This window comes from Hypanus sabinus, chromosome 14 (genome assembly GCF_030144855.1).
Source record: "Hypanus sabinus isolate sHypSab1 chromosome 14, sHypSab1.hap1, whole genome shotgun sequence".
NCBI lineage: Eukaryota > Metazoa > Chordata > Chondrichthyes > Myliobatiformes > Dasyatidae > Hypanus > Hypanus sabinus.
Genome location: NC_082719.1, coordinates 57,186,012 through 57,205,848, shown reverse-complemented (window position 1 = coordinate 57,205,848; position 19,837 = coordinate 57,186,012). Strand labels below are relative to the sequence as shown.

Here is a 19,837-nt window from a genome sequence, read left to right as displayed (position 1 = left end):
GGATGTAGTATGGTGGTCAACTACTGCTTGTTCTTTCTTCCAGTCAATAAAAGCTGATATCTCGCCTTCACATCTCAGAGAGAGTTATTGATGGTGCATCACATACACAAGAAGGTGGATCGAAAATTGTCTGCGTTATGTGTTAACTAAAATGCCACACCCTAAGATCCATCCCCCCCCTCCACACATGAAATCACTTCTTGCTTTTCAGCTGCTCGAAGTTGTCGCTATAGATTTCACTGTGCCTGAGCCGGCAGCTGATGGGAGTGAGTAGTAGTCACAGATGTTTTTACAAAGTTCACCCACGCATTCCCAACTCAGATACCACAGCAAAGGTACTCTTGAGGGAATGGTTTATGAAGTACGGTGTTCCTGAGACCAGGGCTGTAACTTTGAAAGTGAAGTCATAACTGAGCTTTGCAAACTGTACGGGATAAAGGAAAGTCATACTACGCCCCATCATCCTACTGGCAACACTCAATGTGAGCGTTTCAACAGGACGATGTGTGATTTGTTGCATATGTTGCCTCCAGAAAAGAAACACAGGTGGGCAGAGCATTTACCCATGTTAACGTATGTGTATAATTTGACGCCCCACGCAACCACCAGATATTCCCCTTATTACCTACTGTCTGGTGTTGATCCCCACTCTGCTGGGGCAGGAACAGTCTGTAGACAGGAAATATGACTGGTTAGCCATAAACCATAAACAACTGAGTGATGCTCATGCCAGAGCAAAAGAATACTCTGAACAGAATGTATTGCCTTACAGGAGGATAAAATTCATTGTCCAAAGATTGACGTAAATGCGCTAGTTTACCTCAGGAACAGGACATTAGGTCATAATAAGATCCAGGATGCTTGGAAATCAACTGTCTACAGGGTGGTAGAAGTGCTAGACAACAAATACACTGTGGAACCTTTGGAGGGAGAGCCTATCAAGAGGGTAAACAGGGTAGACATCAGGCCCTGTAAGAACTTTCCCACCCAGTTCGTCAAAGGAGACTGCACACTCCTGTAATTCAGGCTAGCTCTCCACTGGGACATGAGTCGGATTCTGAGGATTCAGAGAATGGTGATATTGGGAGAAGATGTGTCAAAACAGGATATACATAATCCCGACCCTAGCCTTGACAGTAAAATGTATGGGACTGAGCCTACAGTGCCTGTGACAGCTGATACAGGGTCTGATGTTGGTAGTCCTCCTGCTGCAGCACCCCGCAGGAGTAAAAGAGTAAATGCTGGACCGCACTCTGATCCACATCACGAGCAAAGGTCAGTTCAAATGTGACCTTCATAAATCCTGCAGCAACGTCACAAATACTGGCTACGCTAAGTTCAGTTTTATTCAGAGAAGCAGTTAAAGGGATACTTTTAAAGTGAGCAAGTAATCAAGGATGCTTACTGATATGCAGGGGAGAATGTAACCAGGTGACTGCTGAATATCATTTTTCTTATTGTTAAAGTGCACTTATGTATTCACCTTGGTAATGCTAAAATAGCTGTCCATGCCTTTAAGAGAAAATACTGAAGTTATTTTGCATGCGTGGAGTAGAACGAAGAGTCATGTTCTATCTAGAAAGAATGACATTCGAATGCTTTTCCCAGGTTTGGTGAGGAAAGGTGAACAATATTTAATAATATTCATGTAAATTCATTTATACTTCTTTGTAAGTCTAGAATATCAATAATTTAATATGTTTTACATGGAGATGCTTTAGATTTCCATGCGTAAAATTGATCAACGCTGGAATAGCATGGTTGCGAGTTCCTTAATCAGCCTACTAGGTTAGCCTTTTTAGTAATTTAACTACAAGGCAATATATTGTCAAACTTCTTGTAAAAGTTTATTTGTCTTTCTTTATTGTTTCATGACCGAATGTGAATAGAGTAAAGTGAATGTGTTAATCTCTGTTCAAGTAGCGTTAGTGAGGAGAACTCATTTCAAGGTCTAATCTATATGTGTTTGGAAGGTAAGTAAGTGTTAAAATATGTAAAACAGATAAAGGAATTAAAGACCCAAAAAGTGTGTGTGTGTGTGCGCGTACTTCCCCCAGGCTACATATAGTTAAATTTGGCCATGTCCAAATATGGAGTTACAAGCCTTTGTATTATGGAAACCCTATAGAGGAAAGGGAAATGAAAAGGTAAAGCAGGATGGTTCTGTAGTCATTGAGCATTACTGAAGACTGCGCAAGGCTCTATGCGGCTGTCTATGATATCTGGAAATAGAATGAAGTGTACAGTGTACTAGCATCACTGTACAGTTAAGTATTGAGAAAGTTGGATGACTGTGCTCCCAAATGCTGCCTAATCCAAACTCCTGTACAAATCACACTTCAGGGTATGTGAATGCGGCAAAGAATTTTTAGGAACTAAACGATGATATTCTACAATCAAAAATAACGTGCATGTTAGTCATCTCTGTAAGTTGTTCACTGGGAAGATGGATATTTTACCAAACCACAATACAAATATATTAGTATGTCTCAACAGACTTATCCAACGTCATGAACAAAGTGGAACTTTTATCTTTATCACCAGAGTTCTTGGAGGTAAAAAGGAAGTAGTTATAAGAATTTTTGAAAAGTTAACCAAAAAATTAAATTATATTACCAAGGATCTGCAAAGGGAGGATGTTAAAATGTCTTAAGTTTGGGAAGAATTACCCCAAATGCCTATGGTAGAGATAGACCTTAAAGTCCTCAGCTGGTGGGATATTTTCAAGGGTTGATGCAGTAATATCTATATTTTATTGAAACTAGACATTCAGTAATTGTATTGTTTGTTTTGATGTTAGTTTTGGTGACTTTATATGTTACATATGTATACATTTTATGTGATAGAAAAATAAGATTCACTATGCTGTTAGAGTGATCCCTCAACGTTAAATATTTTGGGATTAAAGGGGGAAATTGTAATAAGAAAACTATGAGGATAACCCTGGATTTACTCATTACAATTTTCTGTGTTTCACTATCAATGCAATCTGCATATTAAAAACAAGGCTTCATTCCATTCCTGTGGACTTAAATGTTGTACGAAACAACGATACAACAAGCAAAGAGCCCAAGCTCTGGAATTCCCTCAATGCTTTTACAAACTTAAATTGGGATCTGTAACACAGCCATAGGAACTTTGGAAGCAGTTTATTTTTTGGAAGGAGTAATGGAATATTCTGATTGTGGTGAGAACATGTAGCACTCGGCAGTCAACTTTCTCCCTTTGATGGCACTGAAGAATTATTTCTGGCAGTAATTGCTATCTTCTCCATTTCCATTTGTATTTGTCCCAATACAGCCAGCATAACTAATACAATAAACTAATCTCACACATTCATCTTCAGTGTGTTCTAACTTCCCACCTATACCTCAATGTTTCCCATCTACATAGTGTCTACAATATTTTTTTAAAAATAGGCTTAATCTTCATATTGTACCATTCATGGAAACAAAAATGTATCAATAATAATCATCTCAACATCTATATGCAGAAGAGAATTCTATATTCTCACCAACTTCTAAATACTGAAGTTTCTGATTGGATTTATTCCCAACTGTCTTTCTTATATATTCTTCTTTTGGATTCGAATAGAAGGAATTTTCTTATATTTACCTTATCAATATCTTCATAATTATAAGGAAGAAATCAGTTGAGGAGAACCATTTTGAGCAGAAAAAACAGGAAGAATTCCAATTAACTATCTCCTTTCTTGAGATGGTCATGAGCAAGACATTTCTAAGATCAATAATATGTTCTACTCTTCTCAGGTGCAAAATAATTTTGCACTAAGAGTACTCCTCCACAACATATGTTCCTGTATGTCATTGACAATAAACCCAATACTGAATCTGAAATCAAGATCCATGGTAAGATTAATTTTCTGTAATGTGAGGAATCATTGAATAAAAGCAAACATTCATCATCAGTATTCCAACTCAGGTTTCATCCAGTTGAGAAGGATTCTCAAAAACAAATTTATTAAATCTGGCACCAAGCTCATCGTTTACTGAGCAGCAGTGAATAGAGCTCTCCCATAGATTTCAATCTTAGTAAAGCTTCAGTGGTCACTTCAAAACACTAGATAATACTACCAACACCATGTCCACATAAAAAAAAACTACCATATTAACTAACACCATCATCTCTCAGGCCAATTCTCCCATCATCAACACTCTGGTCATGCTTAACCAGAACTGGTCAATATATCATGTCATTAGTAACAGACTTTTGGAGCAAGCCTCTGCACTGTAAGAGGAATCAATAAGATGTATAATATTATTGGTGACTCAGTCATATTATTTAAAATGAAGAGGAATCACATGGGAAGGCACTGAGCTACTATAATCTCTATGAATTGAACACAAGGATCAATGGATAAACTAAAAATAGAATATACAACATCCCAATTCACCTGCTTCATTAATCACAACCTGTCCCATTTAGACCATAAGACAAACGAGCAGAAGTCGGCCATTCGGCCCATTGAGTCTGCTCCGCCATTTTATCATGAGCTGATCCATTCTCCCATTTAGTCCCACTCCCCCACCTTCTCACCATAAGCTTTGATGCCCTGGCTACTCAGATACCTATCAATCTCTGCCTTAAATACACCCAATGACTTGGCCTCCACTGCCACCCGTGGCAACAAATTCCACAGATTCACCACCCTCTGATGAGGGACTTTGTGGATTCTGTGTAGGAATTTTCAGTTACTCCAGAACCTATAGCACTCAAGTTGAAGCAATTCACCTTTGACCCTGAAGGATTACACGAGAGCAAAAATTAAATAAGATTTCAAAAATAAAATGCAGCAGGTGTCACAAATCTGAACTAAAATACACAGGTCAACTGCATCTCTTCAGTCGGTTAACCATGAATTTTGCTATGGCTGCTACAGTCTTCAGATATCAAAAGAAGTTGCAAGGTTAATAGCAAATATCCAGCAGAACTTCTACCTTATTTAATTTCATTACTGCTTGGAGAAAGTAGAGAATGCAGATGCTGGATTTGCAACAACAAATAACTTATTGGGGGAGCTCAGGAGGTTGAGTAGAATTTGTTGAAGGTGGCAGTGAGAGGGAAGGAACTGTCCTCATTTTGAGTTAAAACTTCTCTCTTTGGTGAAAGTTTTGCATATTCTAATTTTGCATCTATCTCATGTTCAATGATTGCTTTTGTACCATTTTCTTCTTCGGCTGTCCATCGATTTCGATGTTGACTGTGCTGAGAGTTTAGACTCTGCAGACACGTTTATGGGCATTGGATCAGGACTGTCTCCCACATCGGTTGCATTTGTGATTTGACTGGTCTAGCACCGAATGTTTGTGTTCATGACCTGCTTCATATTTCTTCTGCCTTTTCTCCTCAATAGCTGGGATTGACTTCTTGACAATGCAGCGCCAAGTTCTTCTGTCCAAAACATCTTTCTCCCAGGTGTTGACATTTATGTCAGTGTTCTTCATATGGCATTTCAGCACGTCTATGTAACGCAGCTTCTGACCACCATGCTCTTTCCTTCATGTAGCTCGCCATATTAAACAGCTTTGAGTAAACAATCATCGCTCATTCTTGTGACATGATGCTGATGAGTGAGTCTGAGCTGACTGTACCAGCATGTTTGAGCACCTCCACATCTGGTACCCTCTCTTGCCACTTGATGTGTAACATTTGGTGAAAATGCCTGAGTTGTCTCTTGGTCAATTTCTTGATGTACTTCTGATACAATGTCATCATTTCAGCTGAATACAGCAGAGATGGTAAAATAGCTGTGTTATCCACTTTCACTTTAGTTGCCATTTTAATGTCGTGGTGAGACCAAAGTCGCTTCTGCAAAGCACCAAAGACTTTTGTAGCTGATTGAATTCTCCTCCCAACTTCCAGTCTGATAAGTTGACGTTGGTCACAGCACTTCCTAAGTATGTGAATTTCACATACTTTTGTACCATAAGAACTTCCTAACCCCTCAAGTGAAATATGACATTGTATGTCGAAAACCTGCTGTGGTTGATAACAATATAAAAATGCTTTCTTGATTTACTGTATGTAAGAAATGTTAGAATGTAACATTTATTATTATTATATGCTAATTTCCTGATACAAATAAGTGTAACCTCTCTTCTTTAATCATACTGAAGTCAAAGTCAAAACTGAGTTTTGTGTCATATGCACAAGCACATGTATGCACAGGAGCAATGAAAAACTTGAAACAGCATCACAGGCTCGTACCATCATATAAACATAATTCAAAAGAAAACATAAATTATACAGAATTTTTCCTAGAAAACACAATTGGAACATAAAAAGTCAAGAACTCCTAGAATATTGCTGCAACATGGTATAAAAATCTTTTGTTAAATTAATTTTCTTCAAATGATGAAGTATTTAACCAGCCACTAGGAAGTGAAGTGTTTCACAAACAAGAGAAAATCTGCAGATGCTGGAAATCCAAGTAACCACACAAAATGCTGGAAGAACTCAGCAGGCCAGGCAGGAAAAGAAACATAGTCAACATTTCAGGCTGAGACCCTTCATCAAGGCAGGAGGAAAAAAAGACGAGGAGTCAGAATTAGAAGGTGGGAGTAGGGGAGAGAAAAAATGAGGGGGGTGGGGAAGGGTGAAGTAAAGAGCTGGGGATTTAATTGGTGAAAGAGATACAGAGCTGGAGAAGTCAGTACCTGATAGGAGAGGTCAGAAGGTAATTAAAGAAAGAAAAGGGGGAGGAACACAGAGAGAAAAAAGGGAATGGGGAATGCTGCCTGGAGTACTGAGTTCCTCCAGCATTTTGTGTCTGTTGAAGTGGTTTTAAATCGTATTTTGCCAACAGCAAATTTTGCAATTTAACTTGTTAACTTAAGCAGAACAAATAAGGACCGATTTCATCAAGACTTATCTAAGTTAAATTAATATTTAAGTAGCCTTCTATCAAAATGTTCCATGTTTTCCAATTATCTACAGAGCTCTAATATTTTAATATTTATTTACCCTGTGGCTGGTCCCAAGATTGTTGCTACTATTTTATGAGCTGCTTTTCACATTTAACAAGCTTTGAATTAGTGTTCAATCCAGTCCCATTATCTGCCTCCAACTTCTATTGCTATATATACCTCAGCCAAGATGAGCAGGGCTACTCATCATATATTTTATTGCAGCATGATTAAAGTTATTATCAGTTGTACTTGCCAGTTAGAGAGAATATGCATTAATGTTTGGTTTAACGAAGGCTTTGCTATATAAGGAAGAATTATTCTCATTGTCTAAAGTTTCTAAACTAATTCAAGGAATAGAATTTCTGCTTAGATTAACCTATTCTATTTAATTACAAACATCAATAGGTTTGATTTACCCTTGAATATTTCGGTGGTATCTGCTTTTCAGTGATTATCTGATCATGTACATGTAACAATTAACAACAGATCAGCTTTTTCTTGTGATAGGTGAATGTAAATATTGCTAGCCAGAGAAAATTTGGGAAAATCACAGAGAGAAGCAAAATATAAATGAGAATTGAGCAGAGAGAAGTCTAAGCAAAATAATGTAGAGTAAGATAAAGATTACGGTGCTCAGATAGGATTAGAAAAGTTCACAGAGTAGTTAAGATAGGAAAAAAGTAAGCTCTTGGAGTGATTGTTGATTGAAAAAATTGAATTCAGTGTGCAGGGACACAAGGAAACAATGTACAGCAGGTTTGTTTAAAGAGCAAACATGGGGACGTCACGTGATGATGTAGGATCAAGACGTGGAAATCCAGCTCTCCCGTAAAAAACTAATAAATTTATGTTTAAGTGAAGAAAAGTTAGTAAATATTTTCTAAAATCTATGTCTAAACTACTCAGGATTTTCCTTAGGTATGCCTCCTAAACAGACGCAGAAGAAAATGACTACTTTGAAGACAGTACAAACTGGGCCAGCCACCATGAAGGAGCCTGGGACTCAAGTGCATCTTAGCTCCGGCGATACAGAACAGGAATTGGCGGCAACATTAACAGTCTCCAAGAAGGAACAACAGGAACTGCACATGCGCGAAGGAAGGGGCATATGCAAACATGAGCAATTTGAACTACAAATCCCAGCTACGATTGGAAGTGAAAGTGAAAATGAATCCGAGGTGGATTCAGATTCTCTGAACACACAGAAGAAGATAAGGAGGCAAAAGAAGAACAACAGGAAGAGGTTGGAGGTGGAAGATCTTCTGGAGACATAAGAAAAGCTTTGGTGCAAATAATGCATGAATTAAAAGAATTAAAAACATTAAAAATAATAAAAGAAGATATTAAAAATATGAAGACTATGTTTGATAAAATGGTGAAAAAACAGAAGAAAATGGACAAGAAAGTTAAAAAGTTGGAAGAAATAACGGGAGACACTATTGTAAGAGTGAATAAAATGGAAGATAATATTCTTGCCTGGACATCAGAAAGAAAACGACTGTTGGAAAAAATAGACGAGCTTGAAAATTTTAGTAGACAAAATAATATTAAAATTGTTGGTCTTAAAGAAGGGATAGAGAGAGAGGATCCAATAATTTTTTTTCAAAAATGGATCCCAGAAAATTTGGAAATGGAGGAGGGAACCCAGTTGATTGAAACCGAAAGGGCCCACAGAGCCTTATGACCAAAACCTCAACCTGATCAAAACCAACGATCAATCTTGATAAAATGCTTAAGATATCAAGGTAAAGAAAAGATCCTGAAGGCGGCTGCCCAATGTGCCAGAAAGAGAAATGAGCCATTGATGATAGAAGGGAAAGCAGTTCTTTTCTATCCTGATACAAGTTATGACCTTTTGAAGAGAAAGAAGGAATTTAATCCAGCGAAAAAAGTTTTATGGGAAAAGGGGTATAAATTTATATTGCACCATCTGGCAACACTGATAATTTTTTTGGATGACGGAAAAAGAAGATTTTTTTCGGATCATCGGGATGCAGAGGAGTTTGCACAAGAACTCCCAAATATTCGCTAGACACAGCAAAGATTTAAAAGTGAAACAGATTAAAGATGAAGACGGGGACAGTGAAGTGAGTTGATGGACATTAAGGACAGAAGAATATTTAAATATACTTTTAATTATATGATACAGGGGGAGAAATTTGAGAAATATTAATTGAGAGTAGTGATATTATTTTTTCTTCTTTTACATATACTTTTTTCATGCTACACGGGAGCTGGGGGAACTTTGGATCGATCGCTACAGGATTCACATGTGTAATCATGGCATTTGCCATGACCCGCACAACGGAGGGGGGTAATGTGTTTTTTTCCATTCACAATATTAGCAGGGGTTTTTTTGTTGTTTTTTTTTCTTTATAATCTATTTTTCTTTTATCTTTCTTTCTTTGCCTGGATGATCAGAGGGGAGACACATAGCAACATGGAGAATTTTAAAATAATTCCCAAGGCACTATGAGAGTTGAAATATTATGTATTATTATAGATTGGAGTAACCCCATTAAAAATAATGACTAATTTAATTAATTTTTAAAGTTTTAATGTTAATGGGCTTAATGAACCAGTGAAAAGAAAAAGAATTTTAACATACATTAAGAAAATGAAAATAGATATAGCTTTTATACAAGAAACACATTTAACAGAGATAGAACATCAGCAATTAAAGAGAGATTGGGTCGGAAATGTTATTGCAGCTTCATTTAATTCAAAAGTGAGGGGAGTTGCAATTTTGATTAACAAAACTTTACCAATTAAAATACAAAATGCATTAATTGATTCTGCGGGAAGATATGTAATTATACATTGTCAAATCTTTTCAGAACTATGGACTCTTATGAATATTTATGCACCAGATGAAAACAATGTAAAATTTATACGAGGCTTTTTTGAATTTGGCTGACGCACATGATAAAATATTAATAGGTGGAGACTTTAACTTTTGTCTAGACCCAGGTTTAGATTGGTCAACAAAGGTTGTTACAAAACCAAAAGTAGCAAAATTAACTTTATCATTGATGAAAGATTTAAATTTGATTGATATATGGAGAAGAATTAACCCAAGAGAAAGAGATTATTCATTTTATTCAAATAGACATAAGACTTATTCAAGGATAGGTTTTTTCCTACTATCAGCGAATATTCAAGACAAAGTGAAAAATATGGAATATAAAGCAAGAATATTATCAGACCATTCCCCCTTGACAATGACAATGATAATGATGGATAAGGAGGAATCGATTTACAGATGGGATTTAATTCAATATTATTAAAATGTCAAGATTTTTGTGATTTTATGAAAAAACATTCAATTTTTTTAGATACAAACTCACATTCAGTTGATGATGAATTTATATTATGGGAAGCGATGAAGGCATATTTGAGAGGCCAGATAATAAGTTATACTTCTAAAATTAAGAAGGAATATATGGTAGAAATAGATCAATTGGAAAAAGAGATTATAAAATTAGAAAAAGAATCTCAAAGATATATGACAGAAGAAAAACAAAGACAACTTGTTAATAAGAAGCTACAAATATAACACACTTCAGACATATCAAACAAAAAATGCAATTATGAGAACTAAACAGAGATATTATGAACTAGGTGAAAGAGCACTCAAGATTCTTGCTTGGCAGTTAAAAACAGACCAGGCTTTCAAAACGATAAATGCAATTAGAACAAGTGTAAATAAAACTACTTATAAACCTTTAGAAATCAATGAAACTTAATTTTTTTTTATTCTGAACTGTATCAATCAGAATCACAAAATGATATTGTTGAGGTAGAAAGGTTTTTATCACAAATAATGCTCCCAAAATTGTATTCGGAAGAACAGAAGGGATTAGATGTGTCTTTTACATTAAAAGAGGTCGAAGAAGCCCTAGGATCACTTCAAAGTAATAAATTCCCAGGAGAAGATGGTTTTCCGCCCAAATTTTACAAAAAATTTAAAGATTTATTAATTCCTCCTTTTATCCCATTGGGATCCCGTTGGATTATACGTATAATTCTCCGTAACTTCTGCCACCTCCAACGGGATCCCACTACCAAGCACATCTTTCCCTCCCCCACCTTTCTGCTTTCCGCAGGGATCGCTCCCTACGTGACTCCCTTGTCCACTCGTCCCCTCCATCCCTTCCCACCGATCTCCCTCCTGGCACTTATTCTTGTAAGCGGAACAAGTGCTACACCTGCCCTTACACTTCCTCCCTCACCACCATTCAGGGCCCCAGACAGTCCTTCCAGGTGAGGCAACACTTCAACTGTGAGTTGGCTGGTGTGGTATACTGCATCCGGTGCTCCCGGTGTGGCCTTTTATATATTGGTGAGACCTGACACAGACTGGGAAACCACTTTGCTGAACACCTACGCTCGGTCCGCCAGAGAAAGCAGGATCTCCCAGTGGCCACACATTTTAATTCCACGTCCCATTCCCATTCTGATATGTCTATCCACGGCCTCCTCTACTGTCAAAATGAATCCAAACTCAGGTTGGAGGAACAAAACCTTATATATGGGCTGGGTAGCCTCCAACCTGATGGCGTGAACATTGACTTCTCTAACTTCCGTTAATGCCCCTCTTCCCCTTCTTACGCCATCCCTGACATACTTAGTTGTTTGTTTTTTTTCTCTCTCTGCCCATCACTCTGCCTGTTCTCCATCTCCCTCTGGTGCCTTCCCTCCCTCCCCCTTTCTTTCTCCCGAGGCCTCCCGTCCCATGATCCTTTCCCTTCTCCAGCTCTGTATCACTTTCGCCAATCACCTTTCCATCTCTTAGCTTCATTCCACCCCCTCCGGTCTTCACCTATCATTTCCCATTTCCCCCTCCCCCACTCCTTTCAAATCTCTTACTATCTTTCCTTTCGGTTAGTCCTGACGAAGGGTCTCGGCCTGAAACGTTGACAGCATTTCTCCCTATAGATGCTGCCTGGCCTGCTGTGTTCCACCAGCATTTTGTGTGTACAGCAGGTTTGTGAAGTCTGGGGTTTAACAGACAATAGACAATAGACAATAGGTGCAGAAGTAGACCATTTGGCCCTTCAAGCCTGCACTGCCGTTCTGAGATCATGGCTGATCATCTACTATCAATACCCGGTTCCTGCCTTGTCCCCATATCCCTTGATTCCCCTATCCTTATGATTCTTATCTAGCTCCATCTTGAAAACATCCAGAGAATTGGCCTCCACTGCCTTCTGAGGCAGTGCATTCCAGACCCCCACAGCTCTCTGGGAGAAGAAGTTTTTCCTTAACTCTGTCCTAACTGACCTACCCCTTATTCTCAAACCATGCCCTCTGGTACTGGACTCTCCCAGCATCTGGAACATATTTCCTGCCTCTATCTTGTCCAATCCCTTAATAATCTTATATGTTGCAATCAGATCCCCTCTCAGTCTCCTTAATTCCAGCATGTACAAGCCCAGTCTCTCTAACCTCTCTGCGTAAGACAGTCTGGACATCCCAGGAATTAACCTTGTGAATCTACAGTGCACTTCCTCTATATGACAGTTAAAATCTGAGTATTAAAATTTTGAGTCACTTTGGGATAATGTTCAGGTATAGTATGAGGTGAACTGCTCAGGTTTAGCTTTGAGGAGTGCAAGGAATGGGTTTCATCTAAGTTTGTGGATAAAAAGTGAAAGTGACTCTATTCTGAACATATTTCCTGCAATGCTGCAAATGGACCTTGCAGGAAATGATGTGATCTTATAAAAGAAGATAAGTAGGCAGAGTATTCTGACTCAGCCTGCCATTTATGAAGATCATGTCTGGTCTTTTACTAGAGCACCACTTTCCTGCAAAATTCCAACATCCCTTGTTTCCCTTCATATTCAGAAATCTATCTTCAAGGTTATAAGGATATTTCATAACTGAAAATGCCCGGTCAAATATTCAAAGTGATTTGAAACAAAATAAAAATTGTCAATATTGTGTTTTACGCAAGAAAAAGAAACTATTTTATAATGATGAAGAAGTGCATAAGCAATTGAATTTAAGGCATATACTTTTACTTCAATAAGCCTAGCTTTATTAAGCAAGGTAACAGTAATATAAAACTGTATTTTAATTCAAACCTTACATGAGGCCATGAATAAAAGTATGTAATATCCTAAATACAGAAAGCAGCTAAATTTTAAATAAAACTTTATACAGATAATAGATAGAAATTCCTGAAAAGATGACACATGTTATGATTAGTGTTAAATGAAATCAATTTATAATGAAATAAATCATAAGATCCTATTCATCACCAAGACCAAACAAAAATAATGGCTGGTTTGCCAACAATCTTTCCATGATTTATCATGAAATTCCTAGGTTTGCCTGCTGCTACAAATGAATCTCAGTGCAGCCATTTTGGCTGGTAACTCATGTTATATGGATTATGTTATTTACATAATTTATGGCTTTGAAATGCTAATCAACTTCCTTAGTCTAGAAAAGGATCAATAAAATTGTGGATTATCACATTCACAGATTATACGTGAGACAAGGAGTTATGTTTTATCATTTTTCTTATTTTTCTGTTGGCGTTTAACTCATTCTTTTTTACTCTCTCTGCGCCTAATGTTTAGATTCTGAAAGGTGCCAACTTCATCCCATGTCTACCTTCATTGTTAGCACATTTCTATCTCCTTCCTTAAACAGTGTGAATAGTAAGTGTCAATGGACTCAAATACTCAGTTGATGTTATTGCATTCTTTTTCCAAAAGATTCAAGTTCTCCAAACTGACTCAATAAAATCCTCATACTAGCCACATCATTCTCTACTTTCCACCCTTCTACAGTCAATGTTTGTGGTTTCTTTCCTAACAACTTCTCTGGCATGATATTAATTTTCCTTGTGAAATCCCCAGACAACAATCTCTGTTAAAGGCACAAGGCAAATACAACCAGAATCCTAAAGTTGCATAAGATCTATAAAGTGCCAACGTTTTGTGTGTAGCTCTCAATAGCTCTCAATCATCAAATATTCCCATTCAGACAAATCTACAGCCACAAACAATGCAGCAAGCAACACTGTTTCAAATTGTTAAAATAAACTTTCTATCTTTAAAATTGCCAGACACTGGACTGCAGACCACCAAGGGATTGAGGGAGAACCCCTGGAAACTTAAATTGTGGTTGGGCTGGGCTGCAGATAAATCTGAAATGGAGGGCTCAAAGACCCTTGTGTGAAGTTTGAAACACAATTGTATGCATAACAAACGTAAAATAAAGCAAAACCTAACACCATAAACAGTGTACTGCTTCACTCCCAATAACCTCAACCTCTTTTACACATTCTTTTAAAGGGAGAATAATACTTCACCTGTGCAAATCCCCACAGCATCTGTGAACTCTGTTTTGGAGGCCAATGAATTGAACTGAATTGACTTTATTTCTTACATCCTTCACATACGTGAGGAGTAAAAATCTTTACGTTCTGACTCCGTCTAAATGTGCAATGTGAAATCATAGTAATAATAGCAATCATATAATAATATGTAATAAATAGAACAGTTATGCAACATAGAGTAAACTCAAATCAGTGCAAGTTAATCAAAGGGTGAGCTTTCATAAGGCATCAGACCCTGGCAACGTCCCTGGGAAAATACTATAAATCTGTGCCAACTCACTGTCTAGATGTTAAAGGACATCATAAATTTTATTATCAAAGTACGTACTGTATATGTCACTATATATATAAAATGAATCTCAGGGTTCTATATGAAGACACATATGTATTTCGATGATAACATTTTCTTGGTACTTTTGAATCCTTCACTGGTACATTTGGGAGGTTTCTACTTGCTTCAAAAGGGCATCAATCACACCAGTGTCCAAGAACAGGGTGAGTATTCTTAGTAACTATCACCTGGTAACACCTATATCTACTGTGATTAAGTGCTTTGCAAGATTGTCATAGCTAGAATTAACTCCTGCCAGAGCAAGTACCTGAATCCATTGCAATTTGCCTTCCCCCCACAACAGGTCTTTAGTAGATGCAATCTCAGTGGCTCTCAACTTGGCATTGGACCATCTGGACAACAGTCATACCAATGTCTGATGGCTGTTTTTTATTGTAACAGCATTCAACACCATCATTCTCTTAATACCAACCAACAAGTTTCAAAACATGGGCCTCTGTACCTCCTTCTGCAACTAGGTCCTTGACTTCCTCAGTAGAAGACTACAGTCAGTGCAGATCAGTAATAACATCCCCGTCTTGCTGACAATCAACTCAGTAACATTTCAAGAATGCATTCCTAACCCAGTGCTCCATTTTCTACACTCATGACTGTGTGGTTAGGCACAGTGCAAATGCTATTTATAAATTCTCAGATGACACCACTGTTGCTGGCAGAGTCATTTATGACGATGAGGAAGCATACAAGAGTGAGATGGATCAGCTGGTTGACTGGTGTTTCGAAAGCAACCTTTCACTCAGCATTGACAAAACTAAGCAATTGTTTATCGACTTCAGGGAAAGGAAGTCATGAGAGTGCCTAGTCCTCCTTCAGGGGTCAGTGGTGGAAAGGGTGAGCAGCTTCAAGGTTCTGGGCATCACGATCTTGGAGGATCAATTTTGGGCCCAACACATCCACGTACTCACAAAGAACACTTGCCAGAGGCTCAACTTCATTAGGAGCCAGAGGAGATGTGGTACGTCACCAAAGCCTGCTGCAATTTTTACAGATCCTTCTACTTGGTTGCATCAAGGCTTGATATGGAGGCTCGGAGGCTCAAATGCTCAAAAGGGGTTGCAGAGGACTGTGAACTCAGCCAGCTTCATCACAGGCACAAGCATACCTTTCATTGAGGACGTCTTCGAAAGATGGTGACTTACATACCTTCTTCTCATTACTACCATCAGGGAGGAGGTACGAGAGACTGAAGATGCACACATATGTTCTTCTCCTCCACCATCAAATTTCTAAAAAGTGTATGAACCCATGAATACTACCTCATTATTTCTCATTTACACAATTTATTTATATTTTAACTTACAGTAATTTCTTTTGGTTTACATGATACGGCTGCTGCAAAACAGGTTCCAGAGACAGCAATCACAACTCACTAACTTTTAAGATAACTTAAGATAGGGATAAGAGTAAATGGTATGGGAAGCTATTTAATTAGGGAAGGCAAATTATGATGCTATTAGGCAGGAACTTGGGAGTACAAGTAAAAAATAGATAATCTCATGGAAAGGTACAACAGCTATGTGGAGGTTGTTTAGAGAGCACTTGTATGGAGTTCTGGAAAGGTTTGTCCCATTGAAGCAAGGGAAGGATGGTAGGGTGAAGGAATCATTGCTGATAAGAGAAGTAGAACATTTAGACAAGAGGAAGAAGGAAGCATACTTAAAGCTTAGGAAGCAAGGATTGGACAGAGCTCAAGAGAGTTATAAGTTCCAGTTTAATTATCGTTCAACAATACACATGGATACAACCAAATGACATAGCATTTCTCTGGATCCAAGGTGCAAAATACAGAAGTAACAGTCACACACAGCACATAGCACATACAGCACATATAATCATAATAGTAGAAAAACACACATTAAATTAAACAAATAATAATATGACCCAAGTCCCTGAGCATTACAGTGATTGATGGTGCATGGACGTTATCCTGAAGTCACCTTCCTGCAAGAACAGATCACAGCAGTTCCTCATTGTGCAGTGCAGCTGTAGACGAAGGCAATCCATCTTGTCCCCCACTGAGCAAGCACTGGAGATCAGCACCAATGAGAAAAGCCAGCCCCCCAACCCAGCAAGGAGTTCAGTGACACCCAGGAAGCTCTGGCACCTCCTTCCTTGGCCGCCACAACTAGCACCTTCGAGGCATGAACAAGAGCCTGGTCAATGACACAACCGAGACCACACAGCTACCCTGATGCCAGTCTCACCAATGAACCAGTGAATAGGACTCACAGTATTCTATATTGCGACCACAACAAAAATATCCTGCACCATCCACTGGAGTGCACACCGCCTCTGCGCACTGCTACTGACGTCTTCTTATCTGAAACACTCTGCGCAACAATCCAGCTCCATCGCTATCCAGTAACTAGCTAGTGGGGTAGAATTGCAATACTTGGTGGTCTTAATATCCAGCAGTGTCTTGCAATTGTCAAAAAGATGTAAAAGACAAACAAATGCACCTTTGTTTGGACCCAGAGAGGCTGCTGTGTATGAACACGCCACCATCTTAGCAGAACCTATAAGGTAGTCAGGAAGGAGCTAATGAAGGTAAGGGGTTCAACAAGATTCCCCACAATGTAGATTCATTCAGAAAATCTGGAGGCATGGGATCAAGGGAAACTTGGTTGCATCGATTTACATTTGGCTTGCCCACAGAAGGCAGAAGGTGATGGTAGATGGAACATATTCTGCCTGGAGGTCTGTGATTGGTGATGTTCCACAAGAATCCGTTCTGGGACTCCTGCTATTTGTAATTTTTATAAGAGACTTGAACGAAGAAGTGAAAGAAAGGATGAGTCAGTGTGCAGGTGACAAATAGAAAATAGAATTGAATTGACTTTATTTCTTACATCCTTCACATATGTAAGGAGTAAATTTTTTTATGTTACGTCTCCATCTAAATGTGCAATGAGCAATCAGAGTAATTTATAATAAATAGAACAGTCAATGTAATATAGAGTACACTCAAACCAGTGCAAGCTCATCAGTCTGATGGCCTGGTGGAAGAAGCTGTCCCGGAGCCTGCTGGTCCTGGCTTTTATGCTGCGGTACCATTTCCTGGATGGTAGCAGCTGTAACAGTCTGTGGTTGGGTGACTCGGGTCCCCAATGATCCTGTCCTTTTACACACCTGTCCTTGTAAATGTCCTGAATCACGGAAAGTTCGCAACTACAGATATGCTGGACTCTCCACACCACTCTCTGCAGTCCTGAAATTAAGGGAGGTACAAAACTTAGTACTGCACACTATAGGCCCTTCGGCCAATGATGTTGTGTCAACCCTGTCATAGAAAGGTTGTCGTAGGTTACAACATGACATTGACAGGATGCAGAGCTGGGCTGAGAAGTGGCAGAGTTCACTCCAGGAAAGTGTGAAGTGATGCAGACTGCAAGGTCAAATTTGATGGCAGAATACAAATAAAATGGTAGTTTTCTTAGCAGTGTGGAGGAACAGAGAGATCTTGGGGTCCAAGTCCATAGATCCCTCAAAGTTGGCACGCAAATTTTAGGGTGGTTAGGAAGACAATATGGTGTGTTAACTTTTATTAATCGGCAGAATGACTTCAAGGGTTGTGAGGTAATATTGCAGTTCTGTAAATCTCTGGTTAGACCTCACTTGGAGTTTTGTGTTCAGTTCTGGTTGCCTCGTTAAAGGAAGAATGTGGAAGCTTCAAAGAAGGTGCAGAGATTTACCAGGATGTTGCCAAAAAGGCACATGGATGAAAGTACAATGGAAGGCTATATGAGTGGGAAGTATTAGACTGAACGTGGAGTAGTTTCAAAAGTCAGCACTACATTGATGGGCTGAAGGGCCTATACTGTCCTGTACAATGTTCTATTTTCTATACGTCAGTGATAATAAATCTGATTAAACTGAAAAAGGAAGCATTGGAAAAAAAAACTGAGCTAGTCAAGTAGCAAATAGTTTTTAATCTGTAAATAAAACAGGCACTACATTTCTCACAACAATGACCAGATTTGATGAAGGGTACAAATCTGAATCATTAACATGTCAATTCACTTTTTCAAATGCACTGCTCAATAGTTGAAATTCATCAGATTCAATTAAAATAATTATTTCCATTATTAACGCTTAAAAGCACTTAAACAGTTGGGCAGTAAGCAGATATGAAAGATATCTAATTGTATTACTATCAGTTTTAATGGAGATTAACTAATCATTTTACTACATATTATCAGTTCATTTTATAGAAATTCTAACTGAAAAATGCTGCAGTTCTCAAACATCCTGCTGTATAAAGAAAACTAATCTAAGAACATTGGCAGAGTTTCTATTTCTGTATAATGGACTCACTAAAAACATAAACCGGTAGGGTGTGATGGATTCGTAAGCCAGATTGTTACTCTAGATAAATATGATTGACAGTGAATGATGAGCATTGTGAAATTAATTTAAAAGAAGATATCAATAAGGGAAATTGACTGATAAAAAAATGAATAAAAGAGATCATGGCTAGTTGTAGACCATAGTTTGTTATATTTTTGAGTGAAGTGAAACCCTTTTTGAACAAATCGATGCATTTGTACAACTAGTCCATTAGCAGAAAATTAACTTAGATTCGGTACTTAAAATCAAGTTTGTATTGATATGAATAGTGAATGAGTTTTGTTTTCTTAATTTTACTTCACGGCTGAAAATGTTCAGAGTTCAAAGTTAAACTTTATCAATATTATATACAAAATACAACCCTGAGAGTCACCTTCTTGCAGGCAGATATCCACAAAATAAATAAACAAAATAGAATTCATGAAAAAACATACACAACAAAGAATGACAAATATACAATGTGCAAAAGATTCAAGATTCATTTATTATCAAAGAATGTATAAATTGAACAACCTTGAGATTTGCTTGCTCACAGGAACCCACAAAGCAAGAAACCCGAAAGAACCCAATTAAAGAAGCAAAAGATAAAAATAAAATACTAATACTTAATGCTCAAGAGAAAGAAAAAAGTTAAAATACAAATCTTGCAAACAATTGAAGTGAACAACAGCATTCTGAACCAAAATAGAGTCCTCAGATCCAAACTCCGAAGCAGCCCAGAGTAGACCCAAAGCCTCGCTTATCAGTTCATCATGTTAGTGGGCAAAGCGCACAGCAGCCGGGGCAGTCTTCATAACCTCGGCACCATGGAGATGACCATTGCAGAGAGTGAGTGAAATCCGCTCTGGTCCTGAC

General features: G+C 38.1%; 1 protein-coding gene across 1 annotated transcript in view; it reads right to left on the bottom strand.

Annotated features, from left to right (window-relative positions):
• Positions 1-19,837, bottom strand: part of tusc3 (tumor suppressor candidate 3) — a 380,924-nt gene that overhangs the window by 274,437 nt on the left and 86,650 nt on the right. The window lies entirely within an intron of this gene.